Raw genomic sequence first — 8,450 nt, 5'->3', positions numbered from 1 at the left:
TCTAATGACATGATTATAAGCTCACATGTGTACAGTAAGAAATGCCACGTACATCTGTGTGTGCCAAAGGGCTGCCCTTTGGCGCCGCTTCTGTTCATCATTTTTATGGACAGAATTTCTAGGCGCAGCCAGGGGCCGGAGGGAACACAGGATTTCATCTCTGCTTTTTGCAGATGACATTGTCCTGTTTGCCTCATGGAACCTGGACCTTCAGTGTGTCCTGGGGCGGTTTGGAGTGGGATGAGGATCAGCACCTCCAAATCCAAGGCCATGGTTCTCGACCGGAAAAAGGTGGTTTGCCCTCTCTGGGTCGGTGGAGAATCTTTGCCCCAAGTGGAGGAGTTTAACCCTTAATAGGTAACCTGGGGTCCCAGCAGACCCCACGTTTTTAATTTGTTATGTTTTCTATGTTTTTATTTGAAGCTCGTGCGTGTTACTTCATTTACCCTCCTAGTATAAGGATCTGAAAAGTAAAATGGAACCAAAAAATTAACTCGTAGAATAATATAGGCAATACAGACATTTTGGGGTCGCCCGTGACCCCAGGTTACCTTTAACGTATATTGATTTATTGTTTTTCCATTTCAGGTATTTCAGAATATGATCGATAATTGATATTATAAATTTCTAATAACGCTAACCTTCAGTGCTTTAATCTTTTTGGAGTAATTTTAACATCGTGTGAGGCCATGGCTGAGAGGAAAACTCTAAGTGATGAAGATATTAGGATAGAGCTTGCAGATTTAGAAGTAGAATCTGAATCAGATGATGACCATTTATCAATTGATAGTGTTTATGACGTCAGTTTTCCTTCTGTGAAGACTGTTTGTGAGTATGACCCAATTGTGTAATTAGTTTAGTTTTTAGTTACAGTTTAGTTTTTAGAGAAACTTTATTGAAACTGTATTGCAAATGTGTTATAGCAATGTAGTGTGTTTATTTGTAACATGTGAAACTTTTTTGAAATTTTCTGTTAACTTTAGTGAAGGAAATACTTCACGCAGTAAAGGAGAATTTATTTGGAAAATAAAGCACAATTTTGTTATATTTTTTCGTTTCATTGCTATCCTTTCATACTATAAGCAATAAAGTATTGTAACTGACTAAAAAATAACATTTTTAGATGTTTTTATCACTGTTGGTAACCTGGGGTCTAGCTGGACCCCAGGTTACCTGTAGCTGTGGGGGGCACCATGGTTACCTATTAAGGGTTAAGTATCTGGGTCTGGTTCACAGTGAGGGAAGGATGGAGCGTCAGATCGACAGGTGGATCGGTGCAGCGTCTGCAGTGATGCAGTCGCTATACCGGTCTGTTGTGGTTCAGAAGGAGCTGAGCCGAGAGGAGAAGCTCTGGATTTACCGGTCAGTCTATGTTCCTACCCTCACCTATGGTCATGAGCTTTGGGTCAGGACCGAAAGGACAAGATCCTGGATACAAGCGGTCGAAATGAGTTTCCTCCGTCGGGTGGCTGGGCGCACCCTTAGGGGTAGGGTGAGGAGCTCAGTCACCAGGGAGGAGCTCAGAGTAGAACTGCTGCTCCTCCACATCCAGAGGAACCAGCTGAGGTGGATCACACATCTGTTTCAGATCCTCCTGGACTCCTCCCTTGGGAGGAGTTCTTGACATGTCCCACCGGGAGGAGACCTCGGGGAAGACCCAGGACACGTTGGAGAGACTATGTCTCTGGACTGGCCTGGGAACGCCTCGGGGTCCCCCCGGAAGAGCTGGAGGAGGAGTCTGGGGAGAGGGAAGTCTGGGCGGCCCTGCTTAGACTGTTACCCCCGTGGCCCAGCCCCGGATAATGGATGGATGGATGGATGGATGGATGAAACTAATATTTGAATTTTTTTTTTTTGGTTGTTCAGAAGGACCAGTAAAGGCTCCAGTTTTAAAGAATTGGAATTTTCTGTTAAAAATTTAATGGTTCAGGCTTTACAGGGTTAACAGTGAAAACAAAATTATCTTCAAGAGTGAGTTCCATGTCATAAATGTCGTACATATTTCATATCATACTGTTGTCTATGTTTGTAAATGTGTGCTTTGTGAATTTGACTTTTTTCACTCAAAAACATAGAGAAAACTTTAGAGTTGACGTTATTTCTAAGTTCTTATACTATTATTTATATTTTGTTACTGGTGTGGCCCACTTTATATCATATTAGGCGGTGTGTGGCCCCTGAACTGAAATGAGTTGGACATCCCTGCTGTAAGTAGTGTAAGTTTATGGCACACCATCCCAGTCTGAGCTGAACATGCACTAAAATTTATGTGGCATCCAAGACGTATTAACCCTAAAAATCCACCCCCACAAAACCTTTTATGTAAGTAATGTTCTACTTTAGTTTGGGTTGTTTTTGCTGTGTGGCACTCACTCCCATTTACCTGAATTATTTAACAGTACTGTAGTTTCTGGTCTTTTACCTGTTTACACCAGTAGATGGCAGTAGTGGCTGATGAGAAAGAGGCTGAGTCCAGGCCCTGCACAGAGACACTGTGGTCAAACCAGCCCCTAGTGGTTTCCATACGCACTATTTGATAACTACAGTAAAGTAAGTTGGCTAAAATGGTTTTAAGGCTGCTTTTAACATGAAATAAAATCGTTTTCCTCCATAAGTATTTCACAAATCTAGTATTTTTGGTAGTAGTACTTCATATACTAATCATACTCTAAAATGCCTTCCAGGTTCCAAATGTGTTTTTGTCTGAAATAGTGTTTAAGACTAAATTAAATGATGAATAAAGTACATTTTTCCAATAAATACCTCATGAATCTAGTGTATGTGGTATTAGTACTTCATATAAGCACAAAAACTACGAACTACTTTTACTGTGTACTTTTGGAGTAATCATACTCCAAAATCCCTTCCAGGCTGCAAATATGTTTTTTGTCTGAAATGATGAATAAAATAAATTTTCCCAATAAGTGCCTCATGAATTTGGTATTTTTGGTATCAGTACTTCATATACTATTAGCACAAACACTATAAACTACTTTTAGTGTGTTGTTATGTATTACTTTGTTTGCCTGCTTAACTGTCCTGTCTTGCAGAGCTGTGCTGATGGACTGATTAGCCTGATTGTGTCCACCTGTTGGAAGTGGAGGGCTGGGCCTGTATAAAGGGCTCAGCTCCTGCTGCTCTCTTGACTTCTTTTTCCTCAGCTCACCAGCAGACCACACAGCTTCTTGCTGTTTTTGGTTTTTTCTTGTTTTTCTTTTTATTAATAAATTACTACTTTTTTGAATTCAACCTGGTTTTGTGTCCTCCTTTATGTTGTGACTCTGAGCCGGTCATAACATAATGGGGGCTCGTCCAATTGAAGTAGGTCAGTTTATTTTTTACCCCTAGACTGTTTTTCACGTTTTTTTTCCAGTCAGCGGGTTCATGTATGTGTCACCACATGAGGTAAGGTTTTTTTTTTAGTTTACCTGGTTCAGTCAGCCGGCGGGTGTTGGTGTTACCTTCACCACTTTATTGTTTTTGAGCGGTAACCCTGGGGTGGCCCCTGGTGTGCCCGGGAAAGCCGATGAAGATAGTTAGGTTTTAGTAAGATAGGGTAAAAGTAGAGAGGAAACCAGGTAAGCTCTAGAGAAGGTTAATTAGGAATGCCAATTTCTCAATCAGTAATAGCATGTGGTGTCATGTACTGGCCTGGGTTTGCACTCACACCGTGTGTTGTGAGTTAGAGGACTTTGTTTTGCGCGCAGTAGTTTAAATGCTAGGCTGTAGTTGTGTTCCTCTGGAACATTCATAACCCTGGTGCTCATGCATTTTTGTGTGAGTGGTGTTTTTGTTGTAGTCGCATGGTTTGTGGGACTACATTTTGTGTAATCTACTTTCTTCCTGTGGGGAGGGGTAGAGTTTAGTGTTTGAGTTGTATTGACTCGTTTAAGGGTGGCAGTAGTCATACTATTTCCATACTGTGTGCAGGGAATAGTTATGGAGTTATCAGCCTAGTGTGGTTTTTTGTAAGTTTTGATTGCTTACTTCTGGTTTTGTGTCGGTTTGTAGTGATATTAACTGCGCTTTGTTTCATAATGCTGGTTCTGTGTGGAAGTGTTATATGGAGTTGTGCTGGTTTGTTTCCAGTTTGAGGTTGATTGCACTTTGTGTTGTGGCACTTATCTGTGTGATCGTGTTACATTGTGTTGGGCTGGTTTGACGTTTGTGGTTTATTAAATTTCTTAGGTTTCCCAGTACTACTACTAGCCTTAGCGGACTCATTCTTGTTAATTCTGATTTCAGTATGGATGTTGATCTGAGGAACTTCTGTGAAGCTCCTACTAGAGGGCAGCTGTTTCAGTGTACTAAAGCACAGTTGATGTCAATTGCAAAGCATCATCACATCACAGCTGCATCAACTTCTCCTAAAGACGAGCTTAGATCAAGGATAATTACGGCACTAGTGGAACAGGGAGTGCTTTTGAGTGAGTCTGAGGATTCAGATTTAAGTCAATCTGTTCAGGTATCTGACAATAAGACAGATGATGTACTGTTAACACAGGATGTTTATGCTGTGTGTTTACATGAATTAGACTTAGAGTTAAAAATTAAACAATTAGAGCTTGAGGCAAAAGCTAGAGAAGACAGGAAGTTTGAAATGGAGAGGTTACATTTGGTACATGAAGAGAGAATGAGAGAATTAGAACTGAGGTCAGCTGGTCTGCAGTCTACTGGTTCTCCTTCTCCACGGTTTGATGTTGGACGTAACATTAGTTTGGTGCCTCCTTTCTCAGAGAAAGAAGTAGAGAAATACTTTTCACATTTTGAGCATGTAGCCACCACATTTGGCTGGCCTGAAAATTTCTGGACCCTGTTGCTGCAATGTGTTTTAACAGGTAAAGCACAGGAAGTTTATTCTTCATTAACACTCACCCAAAGTGCAGATTACCAAGTTGTTAAAGCAGCCATATTGTGGGCCTATGAGCTGGTTCCAGAGGCTTACAGGCAGCGTTTTAGAGGATGTCGAAAGACTGAGAAGCAGATGTTTGTTGAATTTGCCTGAGAAAAAGAAATCTTGCTCAATAGGTGGTGCACATCTCAGAAAGCTGAAACTAAAGAGCAACTTTGTGACTTCATACTCTTGGAGGAACTTAAAAATTGTGTTCCTGAAGCAGTTGCGACTTATTTGAGTGAGCAGCGAGTGTCCACGGTTGGGGCTGCTGCTGTGCTTGCTGATGAGTATGTCTTGGCTCATAGGGTAACTTTTAATGATAAATCTTGTGAGACTAGGAACCGTGTTTTTCCTCATTTTAAAGCTGACAGTGGTGGTCCTGGGTCTTCAGGTTCTGCTGTAAAGGCTACTAATTCTAGCACAGGAAGCTTTCAGAGGGTCTGTTTTTACTGTAAAAAGCCTGGTCATCTCATAGCTGACTGTCATGCTCTCGGTAAAAAGCAGAAAGCTCCTAAGCCAGTGGCCTTATTAGCTTCAGTACCACACCTGTCCAGTGGGGAGAATGCAATCAATCAATTCACTAAAGATAGGTCTGGTGTAGTAAAATGTCCCATTGAGTCCACTGAGGACGGGTTTGAGCCTGATATCTTTGCGCCTTTTCGTATGGAGGGTTTAGTAGCCATCTCTGATTCAGAAAAGTTTGTCCCGGTTCGTATTTTGAGAGACACAGCAGCTGCTCAGTCTTTATTGGTGGAGGGAGTTCTGCCCCTCTATGAAAAGACTTCTACAGGTGAACATGCTTTAGTGTGGGGTTGTGGAATGACATGGCTTAAAGCCCCATTGCATGTTGTGTACTTGCAGTCTGGTTTGGTTACAGGCCCAGTGGCAGTAGCTATTCGCCCTGAACTTCCTGTAGAGGGGGTGGATATGATCCTGGGCAATGATCTGGCTGGTGGGGAGGTGTTTCCTGCACCCATTGTTGTAAATAACCCAGCTGGAACTCAGTCTGTTCAAACTGATCAGTTATCCCAGATGCCAATAGTGTTTCCTGCTTGTGTTGTAACTCGTGCTCAGGCACATAAAGTTGAAGATGTGGTTGACCTTTCAGAAATTTTCATGGCACCTCAGGAAGAAGTTGTACAGTCTGTTTGTGGGTCCCTCTGCAACTTCTGAGTGTAGTGCAGCTAAACGGGCTACAGAATCTACTACAGCAGAGACTGTTGAGGTTTTTGTCCAGTCCTGTCATCTTGTCATCAGTCTGAGTCTCCATTAAAAGTAGGTAGGAAGCAGCTGACATTAGCTCAGAAGGCTGACCCTTCCTTAACTAAGTGTATTGCAGCAGTGTTACCTAAAGACAAAATTGGTGCTTCTCAAGTGGCTTATTACTGGGAGGATGGTATCCTCATGCGCAAGTGGGCTCCCTTAGCTGAAGAGGACAGTGGGTGCAATACTGTACATCAGGTGGTTGTCCCTGTTGGTTACCGTGCACAGATACTGAGTTTGGCTCATGATGATGTTTTGTCTGGCCACCTAGGGATAAGTAAAACCTATTATCGTATATTAAAGTATTTCTTCTGGCCTGGTTTAAAAAGTGATGTTGTAAAGTATTGTTGATCATGTCACGTATGTCAGTTAATTGGGAAGCCAAATCAAGTGGTTCCACAGGCTCCACTTCACCCTATACCAGTTATGGGGGAGCCATTCGAGAGACTTATCATTGATTGTGTTGGTCCATTGCCCAAGTCAAAATCTAGTCACCAGTTTCTCCTGACTTTAATGTGCTGCAACTCGGTATCCAGAGGCAATTCCACTGCATTCCCTCAAAGCCAAGGTGGTAGTAAAAGAACTAATTAAGTTCTGTACCACTTTTGGTTTGCCAAAGGTCATTCAAACAGACCAGGGTACCAATTTTATGTCTAGTTTGCTCAGGTGTTGGAGATGTCAGCTGTGAAACATCAGGTCTCTAGCGCTTATCATCCAGAGTGCCAGGGGGCACTAGAGCGCTTCCACCAAACCCTTAAGACTATGTTGCATGCTTATTGTCTTGAAACTGGTAGAGAATGGGAAGAAGGAATTCAATTTCTGCTTTTTGCAATTCGAGAGACTGTTCAGGAGTCCCTGGGCTTCAGCCCTACAGAATTGGTATTTGGCCACACAGTTCATGAGCCACTGAAGTTGTTGCGTGAGCAGCTGACTGGTAATTCCCATCCTTGTCAAAATATGCTGGACTATGTCAGCTCTTTCAGAGAGCATCTCCACCATGCCTGTGCATTAGCAAAAGAGGCATTGTCTAGTTCACAATCTAAAATGAAGGATCATTTTGATAAGACTGCTGTTGAACAGGTTTAACCCTGGAGATTCTGTTTGTTTTCCTTCCTGTTCTTGGTTCAGTCCTACAGGCTGAACACCAGGTGAACTAAACCTACAGGTTCAGGTCACAGGTCCCTATGTGACTGACAAAAAACTGAGTGAAACAGATTATGTTGTCTGTACGCCTGATAGGTGTCGTTAATCACGTGTGTGCCATGTGAACATGCTGAAGCCCTATGTTGCTAGGAGTAGTGAATCAGCTGTACCTCCATCTCCTTCAGCTAAGGTTATGCCTGTAGCTTTAACTGTGGTGCTGCAAATTCTCATCAGGATGATGAGTTAGAGATACAAGATTCCCCTGCTCTGTGTACTCAGTTGAAGAATTCCCAACTGTTGTGTGATTTAGAAACTCACCTGTCTCATCTCTCTGGGACAGCTAAGAGTGACATCATTGAGTTGATTGAAAATCATCACTCACTTTTTTCTGATGTACCAACTCAAACCACCATAGTACAACATGATATTGATGTTGGTGACTGTCCTCCTATTAAGCAGCACACCTATCGTGTGAATCTCACAAAAAGGGCTATAATGCAGAAGGAGGTCGACGCAAGTGGTACTGGTGCTGCATTTCTGCAGGAGGATTCTTCTAGTATCTATCACCCCATATGCTACTTCTCCAAGAAGTTCTCTGCAGCTCAATGCAAGTATAGCACCATTGAAAAAGAGACCTTAGCCATGCTCTGGGCCCTCCAGCATTTTGAGGCTTATGTTGGCTCTACACCACAGCCAGTGGTGGTCTTTACAGACCACAATCCCCTTGTCTTTTTATATCGCATGTATAATACCAATCAAAGGCTCATGCGATGGGCTCTTATGGCCCAGAATTTTGACATCGAGATTCGGTATAAGAAGGGGCATGATAATATTGTGGCTGATGCCCTTTCACGCATGCCTTAAGATGTTGACAGCGTGGCTGTCAATTTAAGGGAAGGGGTGTTATGTATTACTTTGTTTGCCTGCTTAACTGTCCTGTCTTGCAGAGCTGTGCTGATGGACTGATTAGCCTGATTGTGTCCACCTGTTGGAAGTGGAGGGCTGGGCCTGTATAAAGGGCTCAGCTCCTGCTGCTCTCTTGACTTCTTTTTCCTCAGCTCACCAGCAGACCACACAGCTTCTTGCTGTTTTTGGTTTTTTCTTGTTTTTCTTTTTATTAATAAATTACTTCTTTTTTGCATTCAACCTG

This window comes from Sphaeramia orbicularis, chromosome 14 (assembly GCF_902148855.1).
Source record: "Sphaeramia orbicularis chromosome 14, fSphaOr1.1, whole genome shotgun sequence".
NCBI lineage: Eukaryota > Metazoa > Chordata > Actinopteri > Kurtiformes > Apogonidae > Sphaeramia > Sphaeramia orbicularis.
Note: the sequence above shows the minus strand (reverse complement) of the source record.